At 46.6% G+C, this 25,272-nt stretch overlaps 9 non-coding genes and 2 pseudogenes across 9 annotated transcripts; all 11 read right to left on the bottom strand.

Annotated features, from left to right (window-relative positions):
* Positions 1–4,907: 4,907 nt before the first annotated feature.
* LOC142653216 (U2 spliceosomal RNA) lies at positions 4,908–5,098 on the bottom strand. The gene has a single exon (XR_012848154.1). It is a non-coding gene; the product is annotated as a U2 spliceosomal RNA (small nuclear RNA).
* A 1,255-nt stretch (positions 5,099–6,353) lies between these two features.
* On the bottom strand, positions 6,354–6,541 carry LOC142654037 (U2 spliceosomal RNA). The gene has a single exon (XR_012848839.1). It is a non-coding gene; the product is annotated as a U2 spliceosomal RNA (small nuclear RNA).
* A 6,578-nt stretch (positions 6,542–13,119) lies between these two features.
* LOC142653215 (U2 spliceosomal RNA) lies at positions 13,120–13,310 on the bottom strand. Its single transcript, XR_012848153.1, has one exon. It is a non-coding gene; the product is annotated as a U2 spliceosomal RNA (small nuclear RNA).
* A 1,243-nt stretch (positions 13,311–14,553) lies between these two features.
* Positions 14,554–14,763, bottom strand: LOC142654035 (U2 spliceosomal RNA; annotated as a pseudogene).
* Positions 14,764–16,112: 1,349 nt separating this feature from the next.
* LOC142654646 (U2 spliceosomal RNA) lies at positions 16,113–16,223 on the bottom strand (annotated as a pseudogene).
* A 1,234-nt stretch (positions 16,224–17,457) lies between these two features.
* Positions 17,458–17,648, bottom strand: LOC142653214 (U2 spliceosomal RNA). Its single transcript, XR_012848152.1, has one exon. It is a non-coding gene; the product is annotated as a U2 spliceosomal RNA (small nuclear RNA).
* A 1,232-nt stretch (positions 17,649–18,880) lies between these two features.
* On the bottom strand, positions 18,881–19,071 carry LOC142653213 (U2 spliceosomal RNA). Its single transcript, XR_012848151.1, has one exon. It is a non-coding gene; the product is annotated as a U2 spliceosomal RNA (small nuclear RNA).
* Positions 19,072–20,305: 1,234 nt separating this feature from the next.
* Positions 20,306–20,496, bottom strand: LOC142653212 (U2 spliceosomal RNA). The gene has a single exon (XR_012848150.1). It is a non-coding gene; the product is annotated as a U2 spliceosomal RNA (small nuclear RNA).
* A 1,239-nt stretch (positions 20,497–21,735) lies between these two features.
* LOC142653211 (U2 spliceosomal RNA) lies at positions 21,736–21,926 on the bottom strand. Its single transcript, XR_012848149.1, has one exon. It is a non-coding gene; the product is annotated as a U2 spliceosomal RNA (small nuclear RNA).
* Positions 21,927–23,161: 1,235 nt separating this feature from the next.
* LOC142653685 (U2 spliceosomal RNA) lies at positions 23,162–23,352 on the bottom strand. Its single transcript, XR_012848607.1, has one exon. It is a non-coding gene; the product is annotated as a U2 spliceosomal RNA (small nuclear RNA).
* A 1,235-nt stretch (positions 23,353–24,587) lies between these two features.
* LOC142653684 (U2 spliceosomal RNA) lies at positions 24,588–24,778 on the bottom strand. The gene has a single exon (XR_012848606.1). It is a non-coding gene; the product is annotated as a U2 spliceosomal RNA (small nuclear RNA).
* Positions 24,779–25,272: the final 494 nt, after the last annotated feature.

Here is a 25,272-nt window from a genome sequence, read left to right as displayed (position 1 = left end):
ACCCTTTACTAAAATTTTGCTAGTACAATTTTCATAAAAGGCCTTCAGAGACTGTAAAAAACCTTCCGGTATACCCATTTTTTCTAAAACCTTAAAAAGATAAAAATGTGACACTCTATCGAAGGCTTTCTCGAAATCTATAGATAAAATTGCCATTTTACCTCCTCTCTCTTTCGTGTCACTGATCACATCTTTTAAAAGGTTTAAATTATCCCATATACTCCTCCCGGGTATCCCACAGACCTGATTGGAGTGTATGATCTGGCCTATCACTGCTTTTAATCTGTTCGCACATATCTTCGCCATTACTTTGTAGTCAGAGTTTAGCAAAGTGATAGGCCTCCAATTTTTAATGTCTGTTTTGTCCCCCTTTTTGTAAAGCAGGGACACCTCGCCTTTCTTCCAGGACCCCGGGAGGGCTTTTATTCTAAAAACTTGGGTAAAAAGGGGGTGGAGATCCTCTTTTAAAATACCATAAAATATAACATAGAATTCTATAGGTATACCGTCAGGGCCAGGGACTTTACCTGTTTTAAAACTCTTTGTAGTTTCTAAAATCTCCTGTTCCGTAATATCCTGTAATAAAAACACTTGGGAAGCAGGATCTAAAACAGCATCCACCTCCTTCAATGAGTCGTTCATAAAATCAACATCAACATGTTTTGTATTAAAAAGATCCGCATAAAAACCGTGCACCTTTTTTAAAATGTTTTGGGTATTTGTTTCCCCATCTATCTCATTTAACAGGGTATGCTTATCATTTATTTTCTTGAAGAAGTACCTGGAGCAGGTCTCATTTTCTTCAAGATGTTTTACCTTAGAGCGAAAGATTATCTCCTTTCCCCTCTGCTCCAGGCACTGGGAGATTTCTTTTTTAATTTCGGTGATCTCTTTCTCCACATGCATACCCTGTTCTCTGAACTTGTATTGGGTCTGCAGACGGGTATTTAAATTAGCATAAAATTCAAATTTTTCTTTTGCTTTCTTCATCCCAGCTTTAATAAAAAAATCTCTTATCTTTATTTTCATTTTTTCCCACCAGGAAACAATTAGCATATTGGGATGTCTTACCCGTCTGCAGCCCTTATAAAAGGTGATAAAATCGGATAAAATTTGCGGATCCTCTAAAAGGGATACGTTTAATTTCCAGGCTTTCTTCGGAGTTCTCCTTTGATCGTTCAAATTAACTTTAAGATATAAAAGTTTATGGTCAGAAAACACGTTAGAATTAAGATCACATTTAAAAGGCAGTATTTGATAAGAGCAAAAAATAAAATCAATCCTGGAGCTGCAGTTTACATTGCTCCAGGTGACGCCGTCCTCTTCAGGTAGATCCCTATTGCATTTTTTAAAAACATCAGTAAGTTTAAAATCCACTGTAATATCTTTTAAAATAGACGGGGTTTTATCATAATTTCGACTTACTGAATTAGAGAACCGGCGTTCCCCCTTTAAAATACAATTAAAATCACCAGCTAAAATAAGTGGTTCTGAATCATTGATAAAAAGGGGTAAAATTTCTAGCATTTTTGCTCTTTCCTTCTTGTCTGTAGAACCATAAAAGTTTAAAAACTGCCATCTAACACCGTTTATAAAAGCTTTGACCATTAAAATTCTGCCTGGTAAAATTTCATAAAAACGATCAATTAAAACGTTCCCTTTGAATAAAATGGCGACACCTGCGGCTTTTGATTCATTAGACCCGGACCACACTGAAGGTCCGAGTCTCCAGTCTTCCTCATATTTTTTATAATTCATGCGGTGAGGTATGCAGCATTCCTGTAGGAAAAACACTGAGGCGGTAAAAACAGAAAGGTAGTTAAAAAGGGCAGCTCTTCTTGTCTGTGAGTGCACGCTTCTTACATTAAAGGAAAGACCACATAACTCAGCCATGAGGAAAAGGGAGAGAGACAGTCTATTTTTATCTTACCCGAGGAGGCCTCAGCAGTCCTCCGCGTCGCCAGACACCCCACTCGAGCTCTCATCATCATCTTTCCTCGAGTCAAATGTGCGCATCAATGAGGTTTGAGAGGAAGACCCATCACTCAGCTGACCCCCCATACCTAAGGCGCTTCTTGAAAATGGGTCCCAGACGGACTCAACGGGTAAGATTTGGCAATCTTTGGCAGCGCCCTCCCCTTCTATAGGGGCAGGAATCGCGCTTCCGGACGTCTCAGGGACCACGCTTACCAAGGAGGCAGCTGTCCCTATATCCCCCAACTGTCTAGAAGGGGGGGGACCTTTAGCTGTCGCTTCCGGGGGCACGTCAACTGGTTTCCCTGCCTTCAACCTGGCAGGTACTCCCATCGGCACCCCCGCTGCCACCTCCGAGTACGCCCTACGTCTCTTAGTGAGCGCTGCCGCTCCGCCCGGGACCTCTGCCTCAGGTACAGGCTGACCCAGCATCTCTTGCAGGCCAGTAGGATCAGCTTCATCCGAACTACCCTGTGCCCCAGTCTCCTGGGGGGGCTCTTTCGTCCGCTGATCACTGGCTCTGCGTTTTTGTCGCCTCTGCTCTTTAGGGTCACCTGTTTGGGGGGGTCTGCTGGAGGTATCCATATCGTCTTGCTCGCCTCCTTGGGGTTCCTCTCCTTGTACAGGGGTGATCTGGCCTGCGGGCCGCTCGGGACGCCTTGGCCGGTCCTCGGGTTGTTCCAACTCTTTAGATCTGTGGGGACAAGTAGCATAGAGGTGACCAACTCGGCTGCAAAAACGGCACCTTTTCCCCAGAGGGCAAGTTTTGGTCTCGTGCTCAGAGCTGCCGCAGTTCCAACAGGTGCTGTCGCAAGACTCCTTGGTGTGACCGTACTTTTGGCACTTCCTACAGAATGGAGGCATCCCTGAAAAATAAAAGTCTCCGGCCATATCACCTATTTTAAAACGTGCTGGCGGCAACATTATCCCTCCTGTAAAATTGGCATCTTTATAACATGTTACATTGAATCTCCACTTTGAGGTCCATACACCAACCTCATTCATGACTTTGCCAATACATTTCACAGTTTTAAAATAAGGGAATAAAAAGGACATCACTTCTTTTAAGTCGGCAAAAGGGCAGTACATCTTTATAACTATCATTTTAGTGATGTCCATAACGTGCTCATAAAAATCAACACCGTCCAGTCTCGGGTCATTTTTTACCGTATAAGCCGCCATCAGATCTCTGAATACTCCATTCTGTATGAAAGTAACATCGTATGTCCTCCTTCTTGGGTAATCCTGCACCGCCAAAATTTCTCGCTTCTGGATGTTGAAGATACCAACAAGTACGGTCTCCACCACAAATTTTAAGCCGCAGGTCGTCGCCTTCTCCTCCGATAGAACTACACGAATCGTGTTTTTAATCCGGGCATAAGCCGGTATCTCACATGGATCCTCGTCCATGGTGAGTAAGGTATTGTTACGCTACTCCGTAGTAGGCGCAACGTTAGGCGCAACTCCCCTTTTCGGCCGAAACCTACACGGGGGTATATGGATCGCAACCCGTTGCTCAGGACTAAGCCTCTCTCCCAAATAGCAGCACGGGGGTGAAGTCCAGGCGAACCTGGACGATCCCCCGAGGCCGAGAGAGAGGGTACCTGAGCACCTCCTAACCAAGACCAGGCAGCACTGACTACAAGTAATCAGAACTACACTTGATCTCAGCCAGAAGGCCGAGAAGCGATAACCCGAACGGGCCGCGCGTTGCCCGAGCCTGCCCGATACTGCTGTTCAGCCCTTGCAGCGATTCAGCCTACTTCTAGGCAATTCCATGGGGCCCTGCAGGCTCACACACTCACAGCTACACGGGAGGTGAATAAAGGCCGGAGAGGAAGCCAGACAGGATTTGCTTCTTTTGCTTGCACCACAATGCAGTGCTGAAAGAGGAGGAATCTACATAAAAACGCCTTCCTGGCAACGCCCAAATGCCCTGCTGCCATGCAGATAAACACTGGCAGCGGCAGCAAGTGCATGCCCACAGCCACCCCTTGTTCCTTCACACCTTGTATCAGCTGTAATCCAGTCCAGTCCAGTGCTGCCTGCTGAGCAGCACTGACCAACACTGCCTGGGCCCAGGCTTTTATCTCTGAGGCCCCATTATGATGTCAGAAAGCTGGCTCTGGCTCCTCAGGGCTCCACTATGACACGTGCAAAGTTCCGTCTGAACTTTATATAAGACGGTGCGGCTCAGTCAGTCACTCAGTGTTGCCTGAGAGGGCAACACTGCAACAGCCGGCCGCCAGGCTGTCTTTTTTTGCACAGCTAGTTGCCTCCAGGAGGCCACAAGAGGGAGACAAGGGACTGCAAAATGGAAAATAAGCATCCACCAACTTTACAGACAACTTCTCCTTGCTCCTACAACCTCCATCCTTGCACAGTTTGTTATTCTTCTAGGTAACATAGTAACAAATCCAAATTGCTGCTCTCTTTGTAGGCAAGCAAGGCTTTGTTGCAACTGCAATTCTTACTCCTTCTTGAAATGTAGGGACGACAGTACATTCCATCACATCCATCTAGTGTACACAGGTAGGTCCATTGTTGCGGGCGGGCGGGCGGGCGGGCGGCTTTAATGGCTGTTTGCTGTTCCCCTACTCCACTCCACTATTTGACTGTGGTGCTGCATCAATCAGTGGCTGGCTCAGGTGCAGCTCTTTAACTTACCTAAAAGGGAGGGCGGAGAGAAGACAAGGAAGGTGAATGAGCTGTTCCAATGTAAAATGCCGGAAACACAGACACACAGACGACACAAAACAAGAGGTGGCAATGTATTCATTAATTGCATTTAATCAATTAGCTCATTATCACTCATGCATTGTCCAACAGGTGTTGAAATAATGGGATTAAAAGGGGAGATCCCTTCAGAAAGACAGAAACAATGGCCAACACAAAAAACACTTTTGGAATCTGATTTTAGTCAACACATAAGGAAAGGGTGCACCGGTCCTGGAAATACTGCAATACCAGGTCAATGCGTGGAGTGGACAGAGCAAGCTCTATTTCCATCTCCCTGTTCTAAAAATCCATTTAATATATGGTCCCCAGATAGGGGACGTATCAGATATTAAACTGATAAGAACAGATACTACACTTGATCTTAGCCAAAAGGCCGAGAAGCGATAACCCGAACGGGCCGCGCGTTGCCCGAGCCTGCCCGATACTGCTGTTCAGCCCTTGCAGCGATTCAGCCTACTTCTAGGCAATTCCATGGGGCCCTGCAGGCTCACACACTCACAGCTACACGGGAGGTGAATAAAGGCCGGAGAGGAAGCCAGACAGGATTTGCTTCTTTTGCTTGCACCACAATGCAGTGCTGAAAGAGGAGGAATCTACATAAAAACTCCTTCCTGGCAACGCCCAAATGCCCTGCTGCCATGCAGATAAACACTGGCAGCGGGGGCAAGTGCATGCCCACAGCCACCCCTTGTTCCTTCACACCTTGTATCAGCTGTAATCCAGTCCAGTCCAGTGCTGCCTGCTGAGCAGCACTGACCAACACTGCCTGGGCCCAGGCTTTTATCTCTGAGGCCCCATTATGATGTCAGAAAGCTGGCTCTGGCTCCTCAGGGCTCCACTATGACACGTGCAAAGTTCCGTCTGAACTTTATATAAGACGGTGCGGCTCAGTCAGTCACTCAGTGTTGCCTGAGAGGGCAACAGTGCAACAGCCGGCCGCCAGGCTGTCTTTTTTTGCACAGCTAGTTGCCTCCAGGAGGCCACAAGAGGGAGACAAGGGACTGCAAAATGGAAAATAAGCATCCACCAACTTTACAGACAACTTCTCCTTGCTCCTACAACCTCCATCCTTGCACAGTTTGTTATTCTTCTAGGTAACATAGTAACAAATCCAAATTGCTGCTCTCTTTGTAGGCAAGCAAGGCTTTGTTGCAACTGCAATTCTTACTCCTTCTTGAAATGTAGGGACGACAGTACATTCCATCACATCCATCTAGTATACACAGGTAGGTCCATTGTGGCGGGCGGGCGGGCGGGCGGGCGGGCGGGCGGGCGGCTTTAATGGCTGTTTGCTGTTCCCCCTACTCCACTCCACTATTTGACTGTGGTGCTGCATCAATCAGTGGCTGGCTCAGGTGCAGCTCTTTAACTTACCTAAAAGGGAGGGCGGAGAGAAGACAAGGAAGGTGAATGAGCTGTTCCAATGTGAAATGCCGGAAACACAGACACACAGACGACACAAAACAAGAGGTGGCAATGTATTCATTAATTGCATTTAATCAATTAGCTCATTATCACTCATGCATTGTCCAACAGGTGTTGAAATAATGGGATTAAAAGGGGAGATCCCTTCAGAAAGACAGAAACAATGGCAAACACAAAAAACACTTTTGGAATCTGATTTTAGTCAACACATAAGGAAAGGGTGCACCGGTCCTGGAAATACTGCAATACCAGGTCAATGCGTGGAGTGGACAGAGCAAGCTCTATTTCCATCTCCCTGTTCTAAAAATCCATTTAATATATGGTCCCCAGATAGGGGACGTATCAGATATTAAACTGATAAGAACAGATTTTTTTTTTAAGTTGGCTACCCCTTTTCAGGGGTGTCAATGATTTATTTCATGATAAAAAATACAGTTTACAATAAAACCAACTTTTGTACAAATGAATAACAATAAAATCAATATTTCATTGCATTACATTACATAAAAGGGACACGGTGGCAAATCTTTATATGTTGGAGTTCCATTCTTTCACAAACCATTTATTAAGAAGGGTGGCATTTCTTTTTTTGTCTAATAAATAATAAATGTACATTTCGCTAAAACAAAGACCTAAAACATCATCAGTAGATAAAACATCGTGCTTAAAAATCAGGATGTTCCTGGCCTTCCATAGAGCTTCTTTGGCGCAATTCATCGTCTTCCACGCTATTATCTTTTGGCTCGCGGTTGGGCATCCAAATAGTCCATATAAAATATCTTCATAATTCAAGTCTTTCAGGTCTGCCATCTTTACCAAAAGAGGGAATATTTTTTTCCAAAATTCCTTCGCAAAATCACACGTCCAAAAAATGTGTCGAATCGTTTCCTCGGCCTGGCAGCCTTCCCTCGGGCAGACGGCAGACCTCGCGAGCCTCCTTCTGTATTGGAATGCCCGGCATGGAAGACATTGATGAATGCAGCTCCAGGCCAGGTCCATCTGTGTATTAAAAAGATAAAACACATTAATAATTTTGAAGATAAAAGCACTTCGTTCCTCATTAAAATTCTCAATCCTGCTGACCGTCTCACTTTCTCTTAGGTCTTTAATTAATTTTTTACTATTTTTCAGCTCATTTACATTTTTTCCCTTCAGGTTGAATAAGGTCACTATCTTTTCTAAAATCACATAGTTTATTGAGAGTTTAAAAGCGTAAGGTGAGGATAAAACAATGTTGAACCACCCAAACCTTCGCATTAAAAACCCTGTATTAAAACGTAAAAAATAGGACCAATAATGTTCTTTAAAAAGGGAATTAAAACAGAAACTGAAGAACTTGATTAAAAGAAACCTGTTAAAATTCGGAAAATCTTTGCCACCCTTCGGTTTGGATTTCATCACAATCTCTCTTTTAAGTTTCTCCATTCTGGAACTCCAAAAGAAGGTAAAACATGCTTTAGTAATTTTTTGCAATAAAACCGTGGGGGGAGGGAAAACCATACTGAGATATAAAAGCAGGGGTAAAATGACCATTTTAATAATTAAAACTTTTCCCTCCATGGTAAGTTTTCTCATGTTCCACATACATATTTTTTGATTTACCTTCTGCGCCACCATGTCCCAACTGATAAAACCATTATCGCACTCACTGAAGGAGACACCTAAAATCGTAATATTATCTGACACAGGGACGGGTATGTCTCTAAAAGCCATGCTTCCTATATTTAAAATATTACTTTTGTCGAAGTTCACCTTAAAACCGGAAGCACAGCAATAAAACTCAATTTGTCTGAGGGTTCTCTGAAGCGACAGGGTGTCCCTGCAAAAAACCGCTACATCGTCCATGTACCCCACTGCTTTAGCCTCTACGCCGCCACCCCCGGGCAGGGGGACTCCACGTATTAACTTATCGCGGCGAATTGTACACAGTAGAGGCTCTAATGCGCAAATAAAAAGCAGTGGGGACAAGGGACACCCCTGCTTCACCCCTGAGTCTAAAATCACGTCCTGTGTCTTAAAACCATTCACTAAAATTTTGCTTGTGCAATCTTTATAAAAGGCTTTAAGTGATAATAAAAATCCTTCAGGTATACCCATACGCTCTAAAACCTTAAAAAGATAAAAATGAGAGACACGGTCGAACGCCTTCTCGAAGTCTATAGATAAAATGGCTAATTTACCTCTTCTAGACCTCGTGTCCTCAATCACATCTTTTACCAGGTTAAGATTATCCCAGATGCTGCGGCCTGGCACCCCACACACCTGGTTAGAGTGTACAATGTGGGGTATTATGGCTTTTAATCTATTTGCGCACACTTTTGCCATTATTTTATAGTCGCTATTCAGAAGGGTTATTGGTCTCCAGTTCTTCAAAACTGCGATGTCACCTTTCTTATGTAGCAGGGAGACCTCACCCTTCCGCCAGGACTTAGGCAGCATCTTGGAATTAAAAACTTCATAAAAAAGGCTAAAAAGATCCTCTTTTAAAATGTCATAAAATTTGACATAAAACTCACTGGGTATACCGTCCGGTCCGGGAACTTTTCCGGCTTTAAAACTCTTTACCGTTTCTAAAACCTCCTGCTCCGTCAGCTCCTGTAATAAAAAATTCTGGGAGACAGGGTCTAAAACAGTAGTAATCTCCTTCAGTGAGTCACGCATAAAATTATGATCCACAGTTTTAACACTAAAAAGGTCAGCATAAAACTCATGAACTTTACTTAAAATACCCTGTACATCTGACACACCTTCAATATTTTTAATAATAGCCTTTTTATTGTTAATTTTTTTTAAAAAGTACCTGGAGCAGGTCTCATTCTCCTCCACATGCTGAATTTTGGAACGAAAAATGATTTCTTTGCCTTTCTGCTCCAGGCACTGAGCTATTTCTTTTTTTAAATTAGTGATGTCAGTTTTAACGTCAATTTCATTATCTCTCATCTTGTACAGGGTCTGCAGACGGGTGCTGAGAATTTTAAAAAAAGCATGTTTTTCTCTGGCTTTCGCCACGCTCTTTTTAATAAAAAATTCCTTTATTCTTTTTTTCATTTTCTCCCACCATGCACTGATGGGAGTACGCATGTCTCTCCCCCGCCTGCATTTTTGGTAAAATTCAATAAAATCAGTAAAAACCTGTGGATCATCTAAAAGGGAAACATTTAACTTCCAGGACTTCTTACACACCGGTTTATTAAAATCACGCTTTACATAAAATGATAAAAGCTTGTGATCTGAGAAAACATTAGTTAAAACTTCACAATTAAAAGGCAGTACATTCTCATTACAAAAAATAAAATCTATCCTGGAGCTACAGGTGGCGTTGCTCCAGGTAACGCCGGCTTCCTCTGGGCTGCTCCTATTACATTCTTTGTACAAATCTGTTAATTTAAAATCATTTACAATATCTTTGAGCAGTCCAGAGGTCTTATCGTAATTCCTACTTGTAGTACTGGTAAGCCGGCGTTCCCCCCTCAGGATACAGTTAAAATCACCTGCGAGGATAAAAGGCTCAGTTGTATTAATAAAAAGAGGTAACATTTCTAGCATCTCTGCTCTCTCATTTTTGTCAGGTGAGCCGTAAAAATTTAAAAACTGCCATTTTACGCCGTCAATAAAAGCTTTAACCAATAAAATACGTCCTGGAAGAATCTCTTGAATAAAATCAATAAAAACGTTTCCCTTAAAAAGAATGGCGACCCCTGCTGATCTGGACTCGTTAGATCCAGACCAGACTGATGGACCATACTTCCAATCCTCTTTGTATTTATGGTACTTCATTGCATGGGGAATGCCGCACTCCTGCAGGAAAAAAACAGAGGCTGCCAGGCCAGATAAAAAACTGAAGAGAGCAACCCTTCTGACTTTGGACTTGGCGCCCCTCACGTTGAGGGAGATCCCCTTTATTTCAGACATCGTGGAGTTTTAATTGTGTTAGTCTTGATTTTAAAAAATAAATAATCGTGTTACTTAAAATCAGACTTGGCCTCCACCAGCAATACCAGAAATCTCGCTTGAACTCATCTCCCCGCCCTCGTCTGACTCTAGCGAGAAAGGGGATGATTCAGGAGAGGAACTACCTTCCGTGAGCGTCGAGCCAACAGCCCTCATCTCGTATACAGGGAGTCCAGATTCACACAGCCTTACCTGGGTCTCTAACGGCTGACCATATAGGTCTGTATCGGGTGGGTCCCCCAAGGGCCCCGCCGCTCCCCCTTGAGGCCGTGCAGGCCGTGCAGGCCGTTCTAGAGGGGGAGGTTGCGCACATGGCGGGGTGTCGGTTGGCTCGGGGGGAACAGTGCCCACCCTCCTCACCAGTAACGACGAGGGGGCGGTCCTAGGAGGAGCCTCACTTTGCTTTACGGACGTATCCATTTGCTCCTCCCCTGTCACCCCCCTACCGGCCCGCTCCTGTTTACCCTTTTTACGGGGACCCACTTTCAGCCAACCTTCCTCTTCAGACTCCGTATCTAGAGACCCAGGATTGGGAGCAGGCCCGGCATCCACTGAGCAACCAGCACTCTGGGATGCCTCAGTTATCTCACTGGCCTGCCCCTTCTCAGCCTTACGTTTGGCTTGGCGTTTTTCCTTCGCACTGGACTCCCTTCTCTCCTCTGAGGCTGTTGGCTGTGAGGTACCTGCTTTGGCTCCAACAGACCGTACCCTTGAAGCCCAGGTACCCCGCTGCTCCTTTGCAGCACTGGCTTGTTCCTCTCCCTGAGGGCGGGGCTGGTCCGCTGGTGGAGCACGTGGGGGCGCCCCGGGTTGCTCTTCTTCTCCGCTTCGGTACCTATGAGGACAAGAAAAATACAAGTGACCAGTTTTTTGACAAAAGTTGCATTTTTTTTCTTCTGTGCACTCCCTTATATTGTGCTCTTTGCTTCCACAGTTTCTGCAGGTGACATCGCAGTTAAAACTGGTATGTCCATAGGTACCACAAGCCCTGCAGAAGTTTGGCATCCCTGAGAAGTAGAGGTCGCCATTCACATTTCCAATTTTAAAACGAGCCGGTGGTAATCTCGTTTCTTGGGTGGAGGGGTCCTTAATCAGCGTAACTAAAAACTTCCATTTGGCGGTCCACACTCCACACTCGTTCATCACTTTCCCCAGGAGTTTGACATTTTTGAAGTAGGCAGCTAGAAATGCTGCCACTTCCATATCTCTCACATATGGGGAATACATTTTAATCACCACGAGTTTGGTTATTTCAAATTCATGCTCTACTACCTTGACTCCCGCTGCTACGAGTTCACCTTGTTTCCTCTCAGCTCGGTCCATAGCATCACGGAGTATTCCTTCTCCCATGAAGGTGACATCGTAGATTCCTCGCTTCGGGTAGTCCTGGATAGCCAAGAGCTCGTTCTTGTGGACCGCCAGCAGATCTTCCAAAATGGCGTGGACTAAAAATTTAATACCACGGGGACCGCCTCCACCCTCTGCCACGATAAATCGTGCAGAATTCTTAAGCCGGGCGTACACCGGCACCGCATCGGGTTCGCCTGCCATTAGCGTGGCCAGGTCGAACCGCACAGCTTTCGCTGCGCCCCTTGTCTTACGGAGACCAAGGGGCTGGGGGGGATCGCAACTCGTTGCTCAGGACTAAGCCTCTCTCCCAAATAGCAGCACGGGGGTGAAGTCCAGGCGAACCTGGACGATCCCCCGAGGCCGAGAGAGAGGGTACCTGAGCACCTTCTGACCAAAAACCTCCTGTATAAATACACTTGGTCTTAGCCAAAAGGCCGAGAAGCGATAACCCGAACGGGCCGCGCGTTGCCCGAGCCTGCCCGATACTGCTGTTCAGCCCTTGCAGCGATTCAGCCTACTTCTAGGCAATTCCATGGGGCCCTGCAGGCTCACACACTCACAGCTACACGGGAGGTGAATAAAGGCCGGAGAGGAAGCCAGACAGGATTTGCTTCTTTTGCTTGCACCACAATGCAGTGCTGAAAGAGGAGGAATCTACATAAAAACGCCTTCCTGGCAACGCCCAAATGCCCTGCTGCCATGCAGATAAACACTGGCAGCGGCAGCAAGTGCATGCCCACAGCCACCCCTTGTTCCTTCACACCTTGTATCAGCTGTAATCCAGTCCAGTCCAGTGCTGCCTGCTGAGCAGCACTGACCAACACTGCCTGGGCCCAGGCTTTTATCTCTGAGGCCCCATTATGATGTCAGAAAGCTGGCTCTGGCTCCTCAGGGCTCCACTATGACACGTGCAAAGTTCCGTCTGAACTTTATATAAGACGGTGCGGCTCAGTCAGTCACTCAGTGTTGCCTGAGAGGGCAACACTGCAACAGCCGGCCGCCAGGCTGTCTTTTTTTGCACAGCTAGTTGCCTCCAGGAGGCCACAAGAGGGAGACAAGGGACTGCAAAATGGAAAATAAGCATCCACCAACTTTACAGACAACTTCTCCTTGCTCCTACAACCTCCATCCTTGCACAGTTTGTTATTCTTCTAGGTAACATAGTAACAAATCCAAATTGCTGCTCTCTTTGTAGGCAAGCAAGGCTTTGTTGCAACTGCAATTCTTACTCCTTCTTGAAATGTAGGGACGACAGTACATTCCATCACATCCATCTAGTGTACACAGGTAGGTCCATTGTGGCGGGTGGGCGGGCGGCTTTAATGGCTGTTTGCTGTTCCCCTACTCCACTCCACTATTTGACTGTGGTGCTGCATCAATCAGTGGCTGGCTCAGGTGCAGCTCTTTAACTTACCTAAAAGGGAGGGCGGAGAGAAGACAAGGAAGGTGAATGAGCTGTTCCAATGTGAAATGCCGGAAACACAGACACACAGACGACACAAAACAAGAGGTGGCAATGTATTCATTAATTGCATTTAATCAATTAGCTCATTATCACTCATGCATTGTCCAACAGGTGTTGAAATAATGGGATTAAAAGGGGAGATCCCTTCAGAAAGACAGAAACAATGGCAAACACAAAAAACACTTTTGGAATCTGATTTTAGTCAACACATAAGGAAAGGGTGCACCGGTCCTGGAAATACTGCAATACCAGGTCAATGCGTGGAGTGGACAGAGCAAGCTCTATTTCCATCTCCCTGTTCTAAAAATCCATTTAATATATGGTCCCCAGATAGGGGACGTATCAGATATTAAACTGATAAGAACAGATACTACACTTGATCTTAGCCAAAAGGCCGAGAAGCGATAACCCGAACGGGCCGCGCGTTGCCCGAGCCTGCCCGATACTGCTGTTCAGCCCTTGCAGCGATTCAGCCTACTTCTAGGCAATTCCATGGGGCCCTGCAGGCTCACACACTCACAGCTACACGGGAGGTGAATAAAGGCCGGAGAGGAAGCCAGACAGGATTTGCTTCTTTTGCTTGCACCACAATGCAGTGCTGAAAGAGGAGGAATCTACATAAAAACGCCTTCCTGGCAACGCCCAAATGCCCTGCTGCCATGCAGATAAACACTGGCAGCGGCAGCAAGTGCATGCCCACAGCCACCCCATGTTCCTTCACACCTTGTATCAGCTGTAATCCAGTCCAGTCCAGTGCTGCCTGCTGAGCAGCACTGACCAACACTGCCTGGGCCCAGGCTTTTATCTCTGAGGCCCCATTATGATGTCAGAAAGCTGGCTCTGGCTCCTCAGGGCTCCACTATGACACGTGCAAAGTTCCGTCTGAACTTTATATAAGACGGTGCGGCTCAGTCAGTCACTCAGTGTTGCCTGAGAGGGCAACAGTGCAACAGCCGGCCGCCAGGCTGTCTTTTTTTGCACAGCTAGTTGCCTCCAGGAGGCCACAAGAGGGAGACAAGGGACTGCAAAATGGAAAATAAGCATCCACCAACTTTACAGACAACTTCTCCTTGCTCCTACAACCTCCATCCTTGCACAGTTTGTTATTCTTCTAGGTAACATAGTAACAAATCCAAATTGCTGCTCTCTTTGTAGGCAAGCAAGGCTTTGTTGCAACTGCAATTCTTACTCCTTCTTGAAATGTAGGGACGACAGTACATTCCATCACATCCATCTAGTGTACACAGGTAGGTCCATTGTGGCGGGCGGGCGGGCGGGCGGGCGGCTTTAATGGCTGTTTGCTGTTCCCCCTACTCCACTCCACTATTTGACTGTGGTGCTGCATCAATCAGTGGCTGGCTCAGGTGCAGCTCTTTAACTTACCTAAAAGGGAGGGCGGAGAGAAGACAAGGAAGGTGAATGAGCTGTTCCAATGTGAAATGCCGGAAACACAGACACACAGACGACACAAAACAAGAGGTGGCAATGTATTCATTAATTGCATTTAATCAATTAGCTCATTATCACTCATGCATTGTCCAACAGGTGTTGAAATAATGGGATTAAAAGGGGAGATCCCTTCAGAAAGACAGAAACAATGGCAAACACAAAAAACACTTTTGGAATCTGATTTTAGTCAACACATAAGGAAAGGGTGCACCGGTCCTGGAAATACTGCAATACCAGGTCAATGCGTGGAGTGGACAGAGCAAGCTCTATTTCCATCTCCCTGTTCTAAAAATCCATTTAATATATGGTCCCCAGATAGGGGACGTATCAGATATTAAACTGATAAGAACAGATTTTTTTTTTTTTTTTTTTTTTTTTTTAATTCATTCAGATCACGTCTTAAAAATCATAAAATTCAAAATAAAAAAGACTTAGATCATCACAATGAAAACTGAAAACGTACAATTAATTTTTGTTTTCCTCTTTCCTTTTTTTTCTTAAGAAATCAAAAAAACATTCCTTTTTTAACAGCAATAGTTCCTAACATATCCACTAGATGTTCCTGCAAATCATTACCATCCCACTCACAGTTTACAATGCACGTTAACCACGTTGGCACACCATACCTTTCAAGAAACCCTGGTAAATTTTCTCTTACACAGAGCCGCACCCTCCTCCGCATTTTTTCAAAATTAATTTTACTACGTAACTGCTCTACTTCTTCCAATAACCTGTCTCTTTCTGCTCTTTCCTCTTCTGAAATGACACTTTTTTTCTTTCTCTCTGCTTTTTTCCTTTTTTTCTCATCACTTTGCCCACTTCCTTCCAATTTGTGAAGCTTGCCTTCTTCCAAACTAACTTCCGCTTCCTTTCTTTTGATTATCTTCTTATTTTCCTCTTGTACCTCACGTTTGCTTTTCTTTGGGCACGATTTGAATATGTGCCCCTCCTCTCCACACATATTACATACTTTCCCTTTCTGACATTCATTATACTTATGTCCCTCTTGCAGACATTTTGTACACATTACTTTCTCACAGGCTTCTCTCTCATGACCATACTCTTTACAATTCAAACAAAACATATCCATTCCAAGAAAAAATAAATTTCCACACGCACTTCCAATCTTGAACCGCGCTGGAGGAAACAATAGGTTTCTAGATTCACCAATTCTCACAAATTTACAAAGAAATTTCCACTTCCCAGTCCAAAATCCAAAAGGGTTAAACACTTTCCCCTTTCCCACCACCTCCTCACAAAACTTATTGAGAAATAACTTAATGTCCTCTTCATCCACGTAAGGCGAAAACATTTTTACAACCACCAACTTTTTGTTTGGCACAAAAAGTGGTGTTACCTTCACACCCACAAGTCTTGGGTCCCTTTTACCTTCCTTCAAGCGTTCTAAAAAGACAGCATAAATTTCTTCTGTGGCGAAGGTAACGTCAAAGCACCCTCTCCTCGGATAGTCCATCACCGCCAAAATGCATGATCTCTCCAGCTGAAAGAAATCCAACAAAAGCTCCTTTGTGATGAACTCCAGATCCTTCCTTTGTCGCTCAGATTCCTCCACGAAGAACCGGACAGCATTCCTGGTACGCATATATTCGGGAATTTCCTCCATCCTGCTCCAAACGAATTCCAGCAATCTCCAAAGAATACCTTCAGTACCGAAGTACCAGGCAGGTGATCGCTCCCCGTTGCCCTGGACTAATCCTCCTCCCCAATAGCAGCAGAGGGGTGAAGTCTCTCCTAAGAGAAACGATCCCCCCAGGCCAAGGAAAAGGGTACCAGGGCACCTCCTGACCAAGAAACAAGGCAATACCCTAAAGTACTACACTTGATCTTAGCCAAAAGGCCGAGAAGCGATAACCCGAACGGGCCGCGCGTTGCCCGAGCCTGCCCGATACTGCTGTTCAGCCCTTGCAGCGATTCAGCCTACTTCTAGGCAATTCCATGGGGCCCTGCAGGCTCACACACTCACAGCTATACGGGAGGTGAATAAAGGCCGGAGAGGAAGCCAGACAGGATTTGCTTCTTTTGCTTGCACCACAATGCAGTGCTGAAAGAGGAGGAATCTACATAAAAATGCCTTCCTGGCAACGCCCAAATGCCCTGCTGCCATGCAGATAAACACTGGCAGCGGCAGCAAGTGCATGCCCACAGCCACCCCTTGTTCCTTCACACCTTGTATCAGCTGTAATCCAGTCCAGTCCAGTGCTGCCTGCTGAGCAGCACTGACCAACACTGCCTGGGCCCAGGCTTTTATCTCTGAGGCCCCATTATGATGTCAGAAAGCTGGCTCTGGCTCCTCAGGGCTCCACTATGACACGTGCAAAGTTCCGTCTGAACTTTATATAAGACGGTGCGGCTCAGTCAGTCACTCAGTGTTGCCTGAGAGGGCAACACTGCAACAGCCGGCCGCCAGGCTGTCTTTTTTTGCACAGCTAGTTGCCTCCAGGAGGCCACAAGAGGGAGACAAGGGACTGCAAAATGGAAAATAAGCATCCACCAACTTTACAGACAACTTCTCCTTGCTCCTACAACCTCCATCCTTGCACAGTTTGTTATTCTTCTAGGTAACATAGTAACAAATCCAAATTGCTGCTCTCTTTGTAGGCAAGCAAGGCTTTGTTGCAACTGCAATTCTTACTCCTTCTTGAAATGTAGGGACGACAGTACATTCCATCACATCCATCTAGTGTACACAGGTAGGTCCATTGTGGCGGGCGGGCGGGCGGCTTTAATGGCCGTTTGCTGTTCCCCTACTCCACTCCACTATTTGACTGTGGTGCTGCATCAATCAGTGGCTGGCTCAGGTGCAGCTCTTTAACTTACCTAAAAGGGAGGGCGGAGAGAAGACAAGGAAGGTGAATGAGCTGTTCCAATGTGAAATGCCGGAAACACAGACACACAGACGACACAAAACAAGAGGTGGCAATGTATTCATTAATTGCATTTAATCAATTAGCTCATTATCACTCATGCATTGTCCAACAGGTGTTGAAATAATGGGATTAAAAGGGGAGATCCCTTCAGAAAGACAGAAACAATGGCAAACACAAAAAACACTTTTGGAATCTGATTTTAGTCAACACATAAGGAAAGGGTGCACCGGTCCTGGAAATACTGCAATACCAGGTCAATGCGTGGAGTGGACAGAGCAAGCTCTATTTCCATCTCCCTGTTCTAAAAATCCATTTAATATATGGTCCCCAGATAGGGGACGTATCAGATATTAAACTGATAAGAACAGATACTACACTTGATCTTAGCCAAAAGGCCGAGAAGCGATAACCCGAACGGGCCGCGCGTTGCCCGAGCCTGCTGTTCAGCCCTTGCAGCGATTCAGCCTACTTCTAGGCAATTCCATGGGGCCCTGCAGGCTCACACACTCACAGCTACACGGGAGGTGAATAAAGGCCGGAGAGGAAGCCAGACAGGATTTGCTTCTTTTGCTTGCACCACAATGCAGTGCTGAAAGAGGAGGAATCTACATAAAAACGCCTTCCTGGCAACGCCCAAATGCCCTGCTGCCATGCAGATAAACACTGGCAGCGGCAGCAAGTGCATGCCCACAGCCACCCCATGTTCCTTCACACCTTGTATCAGCTGTAATCCAGTCCAGTCCAGTGCTGCCTGCTGAGCAGCACTGACCAACACTGCCTGGGCCCAGGCTTTTATCTCTGAGGCCCCATTATGATGTCAGAAAGCTGGCTCTGGCTCCTCAGGGCTCCACTATGACACGTGCAAAGTTCCGTCTGAACTTTATATAAGACGGTGCGGCTCAGTCAGTCACTCAGTGTTGCCTGAGAGGGCAACAGTGCAACAGCCGGCCGCCAGGCTGTCTTTTTTTGCACAGCTAGTTGCCTCCAGGAGGCCACAAGAGGGAGACAAGGGACTGCAAAATGGAAAATAAGCATCCACCAACTTTACAGACAACTTCTCCTTGCTCCTACAACCTCCATCCTTGCACAGTTTGTTATTCTTCTAGGTAACATAGTAACAAATCCAAATTGCTGCTCTCTTTGTAGGCAAGCAAGGCTTTGTTGCAACTGCAATTCTTACTCCTTCTTGAAATGTAGGGACGACAGTACATTCCATCACATCCATCTAGTGTACACAGGTAGGTCCATTGTGGCGGGCGGGCGGGCGGGCGGGCGGCTTTAATGGCTGTTTGCTGTTCCCCTACTCCACTCCACTATTTGACTGTGGTGCTGCATCAATCAGTGGCTGGCTCAGGTGCAGCTCTTTAACTTTCCTAAAAGGGAGGGCGGAGAGAAGACAAGGAAGGTGAATGAGCTGTTCCAATGTGAAATGCCGGAAACACAGACACACAGACGACACAAAACAAGAGGTGGCAATGTATTCATTAATTGCATTTAATCAATTAGCTCATTATCACTCATGCATTGTCCAACAGGTGTTGAAATAATGGGATTAAAAGGGGAGATCCCTTCAGAAAGACAGAAACAATGGCAAACACAAAAAACACTTTTGGAATCTGATTTTAGTCAACACATAAGGAAAGGGTGCACCGGTCCTGGAAATACTGCAATACCAGGTCAATGCGTGGAGTGGACAGAGCAAGCTCTATTTCCATCTCCCTGTTCTAAAAATCCATTTAATATATGGTCCCCAGATAGGGGACGTATCAGATATTAAACTGATAAGAACAGATACTACACTTGATCTTAGCCAAAAGGCCGAGAAGCGATAACCCGAACGGGCCGCGCGTTGCCCGAGCCTGCCCGATACTGCTGTTCAGCCCTTGCAGCGATTCAGCCTACTTCTAGGCAATTCCATGGGGCCCTGCAGGCTCACACACTCACAGCTACACGGGAGGTGAATAAAGGCCGGAGAGGAAGCCAGACAGGATTTGCTTCTTTTGCTTGCACCACAATGCAGTGCTGAAAGAGGAGGAATCTACATAAAAATGCCTTCCTGGCAACGCCCAAATGCCCTGCTGCCATGCAGATAAACACTGGCAGCGGCAGCAAGTGCATGCCCACAGCCACCCCTTGTTCCTTCACACCTTGTATCAGCTGTAATCCAGTCCAGTCCAGTGCTGCCTGCTGAGCAGCACTGACCAACACTGCCTGGGCCCAGGCTTTTATCTCTGAGGCCCCATTATGATGTCAGAAAGCTGGCTCTGGCTCCTCAGGGCTCCACTATGACACGTGCAAAGTTCTGTCTGAACTTTATATAAGACGGTGCGGCTCAGTCAGTCACTCAGTGTTGCCTGAGAGGGCAACACTGCAACAGCCGGCCGCCAGGCTGTCTTTTTTTGCACAGCTAGTTGCCTCCAGGAGGCCACAAGAGGGAGACAAGGGACTGCAAAATGGAAAATAAGCATCCACCAACTTTACAGACAACTTCTCCTTGCTCCTACAACCTCCATCCTTGCACAGTTTGTTATTCTTCTAGGTAACATAGTAACAAATCCAAATTGCTGCTCTCTTTGTAGGCAAGCAAGGCTTTGTTGCAACTGCAATTCTTACTCCTTCTTGAAATGTAGGGACGACAGTACATTCCATCACATCCATCTAGTGTACACAGGTAGGTCCATTGTGGCGGGCGGGCGGGCGGCTTTAATGGCTGTTTGCTGTTCCCCTACTCCACTCCACTATTTGACTGTGGTGCTGCATCAATCAGTGGCTGGCTCAGGTGCAGCTCTTTAACTTACCTAAAAGGGAGGGCGGAGAGAAGACAAGGAAGGTGAATGAGCTGTTCCAATGTGAAATGCCGGAAACACAGACACACAGACGACACAAAACAAGAGGTGGCAATGTATTCATTAATTGCATTTAATCAATTAGCTCATTATCACTCATGCATTGTCCAACAGGTGTTGAAATAATGGGATTAAAAGGGGAGATCCCTTCAGAAAGACAGAAACAATGGCAAACACAAAAAACACTTTTGGAATCTGATTTTAGTCAACACATAAGGAAAGGGTGCACCGGTCCTGGAAATACTGCAATACCAGGTCAATGCGTGGAGTGGACAGAGCAAGCTCTATTTCCATCTCCCTGTTCTAAAAATCCATTTAATATATGGTCCCCAGATAGGGGACGTATCAGATATTAAACTGATAAGAACAGATACTACACTTGATCTTAGCCAAAAGGCCGAGAAGCGATAACCCGAACGGGCCGCGCGTTGCCCGAGCCTGCCCGATACTGCTGTTCAGCCCTTGCAGCGATTCAGCCTACTTCTAGGCAATTCCATGGGGCCCTGCAGGCTCACACACTCACAGCTACACGGGAGGTGAATAAAGGCCGGAGAGGAAGCCAGACAGGATTTGCTTCTTTTGCTTGCACCACAATGCAGTGCTGAAAGAGGAGGAATCTACATAAAAACGCCTTCCTGGCAACGCCCAAATGCCCTGCTGCCATGCAGATAAACACTGGCAGCGGCAGCAAGTGCATGCCCACAGCCACCCCTTGTTCCTTCACACCTTGTATCAGCTGTAATCCAGTCCAGTCCAGTGCTGCCTGCTGAGCAGCACTGACCAACACTGCCTGGGCCCAGGCTTTTATCTCTGAGGCCCCATTATGATGTCAGAAAGCTGGCTCTGGCTCCTCAGGGCTCCACTATGACACGTGCAAAGTTCCGTCTGAACTTTATATAAGACGGTGCGGCTCAGTCAGTCACTCAGTGTTGCCTGAGAGGGCAACAGTGCAACAGCCGGCCGCCAGGCTGTCTTTTTTTGCACAGCTAGTTGCCTCCAGGAGGCCACAAGAGGGAGACAAGGGACTGCAAAATGGAAAATAAGCATCCACCAACTTTACAGACAACTTCTCCTTGCTCCTACAACCTCCATCCTTGCACAGTTTGTTATTCTTCTAGGTAACATAGTAACAAATCCAAATTGCTGCTCTCTTTGTAGGCAAGCAAGGCTTTGTTGCAACTGCAATTCTTACTCCTTCTTGAAATGTAGGGACGACAGTACATTCCATCACATCCATCTAGTGTACCCAGGTAGGTCCATTGTGGCGGGCGGGCGGGCGGGCGGCTTTAATGGCTGTTTGCTGTTCCCCCTACTCCACTCCACTATTTGACTGTGGTGCTGCATCAATCAGTGGCTGGCTCAGGTGCAGCTCTTTAACTTACCTAAAAGGGAGGGCGGAGAGAAGACAAGGAAGGTGAATGAGCTGTTCCAATGTGAAATGCCGGAAACACAGACACACAGACGACACAAAACAAGAGGTGGCAATGTATTCATTAATTGCATTTAATCAATTAGCTCATTATCACTCATGCATTGTCCAACAGGTGTTGAAATAATGGGATTAAAAGGGGAGATCCCTTCAGAAAGACAGAAACAATGGCAAACACAAAAAACACTTTTGGAATCTGATTTTAGTCAACACATAAGGAAAGGGTGCACCGGTCCTGGAAATACTGCAATACCAGGTCAATGCGTGGAGTGGACAGAGCAAGCTCTATTTCCATCTCCCTGTTCTAAAAATCCATTTAATATATGGTCCCCAGATAGGGGACGTATCAGATATTAAACTGATAAGAACAGATACTACACTTGATCTTAGCCAAAAGGCCGAGAAGCGATAACCCGAACGGGCCGCGCGTTGCCCGAGCCTGCCCGATACTGCTGTTCAGCCCTTGCAGCGATTCAGCCTACTTCTAGGCAATTCCATGGGGCCCTGCAGGCTCACACACTCACAGCTACACGGGAGGTGAATAAAGGCCGGAGAGGAAGCCAGACAGGATTTGCTTCTTTTGCTTGCACCACAATGCAGTGCTGAAAGAGGAGGAATCTACATAAAAACGCCTTCCTGGCAACGCCCAAATGCCCTGCTGCCATGCAGATAAACACTGGCAGCGGCAGCAAGTGCATGCCCACAGCCACCCCTTGTTCCTTCACACCTTGTATCAGCTGTAATCCAGTCCAGTCCAGTGCTGCCTGCTGAGCAGCACTGACCAACACTGCCTGGGCCCAGGCTTTTATCTCTGAGGCCCCATTATGATGTCAGAAAGCTGGCTCTGGCTCCTCAGGGCTCCACTATGACACGTGCAAAGTTCCGTCTGAACTTTATATAAGACGGTGCGGCTCAGTCAGTCACTCAGTGTTGCCTGAGAGGGCAACACTGCAACAGCCGGCCGCCAGGCTGTCTTTTTTTTGCACAGCTAGTTGCCTCCAGGAGGCCACAAGAGGGAGACAAGGGACTGCAAAATGGAAAATAAGCATCCACCAACTTTACAGACAACTTCTCCTTGCTCCTACAACCTCCATCCTTGCACAGTTTGTTATTCTTCTAGGTAACATAGTAACAAATCCAAATTGCTGCTCTCTTTGTAGGCAAGCAAGGCTTTGTTGCAACTGCAATTCTTACTCCTTCTTGAAATGTAGGGACGACAGTACATTCCATCACATCCATCTAGTGTACACAGGTAGGTCCATTGTGGCGGGCGGGCGGGCGGCTTTAATGGCTGTTTGCTGTTCCCCTACTCCACTCCACTATTTGACTGTGGTGCTGCATCAATCAGTGGCTGGCTCAGGTGCAGCTCTTTAACTTACCTAAAAGGGAGGGCGGAGAGAAGACAAGGAAGGTGAATGAGCTGTTCCAATGTGAAATGCCGGAAACACAGACACACAGACGACACAAAACAAGAGGTGGCAATGTATTCATTAATTGCATTTAATCAATTAGCTCATTATCACTCATGCATTGTCCAACAGGTGTTGAAATAATGGGATTAAAAGGGGAGATCCCTTCAGAAAGACAGAAACAATGGCAAACACAAAAAACACTTTTGGAATCTGATTTTAGTCAACACATAAGGAAAGGGTGCACCGGTCCTGGAAATACTGCAATACCAGGTCAATGCGTGGAGTGGACAGAGCAAGCTCTATTTCCATCTCCCTGTTCTAAAAATCCATTTAATATATGGTCCCCAGATAGGGGACGTATCAGATATTAAACTGATAAGAACAGATACTACACTTGATCTTAGTCAAAAGGCCGAGAAGCGATAACCCGAACGGGCCGCGCGTTGCCCGAGCCTGCCCGATACTGCTGTTCAGCCCTTGCAGCGATTCAGCCTACTTCTAGGCAATTCCATGGGGCCCTGCAGGCTCACACACTCACAGCTACACGGGAGGTGAATAAAGGCCGGAGAGGAAGCCAGACAGGATTTGCTTCTTTTGCTTGCACCACAATGCAGTGCTGAAAGAGGAGGAATCTACATAAAAACGCCTTCCTGGCAACGCCCAAATGCCCTGCTGCCATGCAGATAAACACTGGCAGCGGCAGCAAGTGCATGCCCACAGCCACCCCTTGTTCCTTCACACCTTGTATCAGCTGTAATCCAGTCCAGTCCAGTGCTGCCTGCTGAGCAGCACTGACCAACACTGCCTGGGCCCAGGCTTTTATCTCTGAGGCCCCATTATGATGTCAGAAAGCTGGCTCTGGCTCCTCAGGGCTCCACTATGACACGTGCAAAGTTCCGTCTGAACTTTATATAAGACGGTGCGGCTCAGTCAGTCACTCAGTGTTGCCTGAGAGGGCAACACTGCAACAGCCGGCCGCCAGGCTGTCTTTTTTTTGCACAGCTAGTTGCCTCCAGGAGGCCACAAGAGGGAGACAAGGGACTGCAAAATGGAAAATAAGCATCCACCAACTTTACAGACAACTTCTCCTTGCTCCTACAACCTCCATCCTTGCACAGTTTGTTATTCTTCTAGGTAACATCGTAACAAATCCAAATTGCTGCTCTCTTTGTAGGCAAGCAAGGCTTTGTTGCAACTGCAATTCTTACTCCTTCTTGAAATGTAGGGACGACAGTACATTCCATCACATCCATCTAGTGTACACAGGTAGGTCCATTGTGGCGGGCGGGCGGGCGGCTTTAATGGCTGTTTGCTGTTCCCCTACTCCACTCCACTATTTGACTGTGGTGCTGCATCAATCAGTGGCTGGCTCAGGTGCAGCTCTTTAACTTACCTAAAAGGGAGGGCGGAGAGAAGACAAGGAAGGTGAATGAGCTGTTCCAATGTGAAATGCCGGAAACACAGACACACAGACGACACAAAACAAGAGGTGGCAATGTATTCATTAATTGCATTTAATCAATTAGCTCATTATCACTCATGCATTGTCCAACAGGTGTTGAAATAATGGGATTAAAAGGGGAGATCCCTTCAGAAAGACAGAAACAATGGCAAACACAAAAAACACTTTTGGAATCTGATTTTAGTCAACACATAAGGAAAGGGTGCACCGGTCCTGGAAATACTGCAATACCAGGTCAATGCGTGGAGTGGACAGAGCAAGCTCTATTTCCATCTCCCTGTTCTAAAAATCCATTTAATATATGGTCCCCAGATAGGGGACGTATCAGATATTAAACTGATAAGAACAGATACTACACTTGATCTTAGTCAAAAGGCCGAGAAGCGATAACCCGAACGGGCCGCGCGTTGCCCGAGCCTGCCCGATACTGCTGTTCAGCCCTTGCAGCGATTCAGCCTACTTCTAGGCAATTCCATGGGGCCCTGCAGGCTCACACACTCACAGTTACACGGGAGGTGAATAAAGGCCGGAGAGGAAGCCAGACAGGATTTGCTTCTTTTGCTTGCACCACAATGCAGTGCTGAAAGAGGAGGAATCTACATAAAAACGCCTTCCTGGCAACGCCCAAATGCCCTGCTGCCATGCAGATAAACACTGGCAGCGGCAGCAAGTGCATGCCCACAGCCACCCCTTGTTCCTTCACACCTTGTATCAGCTGTAATCCAGTCCAGTCCAGTGCTGCCTGCTGAGCAGCACTGACCAACACTGCCTGGGCCCAGGCTTTTATCTCTGAGGCCCCATTAGGATGTCAGAAAGCTGGCTCTGGCTCCTCAGGGCTCCACTATGACACGTGCAAAGTTCCGTCTGAACTTTATATAAGAC

The sequence above is a fragment of the Rhinoderma darwinii genome, chromosome 5, assembly GCF_050947455.1.
Source record: "Rhinoderma darwinii isolate aRhiDar2 chromosome 5, aRhiDar2.hap1, whole genome shotgun sequence".
Classification (NCBI taxonomy): domain Eukaryota; kingdom Metazoa; phylum Chordata; class Amphibia; order Anura; family Rhinodermatidae; genus Rhinoderma; species Rhinoderma darwinii.
The sequence above is the reverse complement of the archived record's forward strand: the minus strand, read 5'-3'. Positions and strand labels throughout refer to the sequence as shown.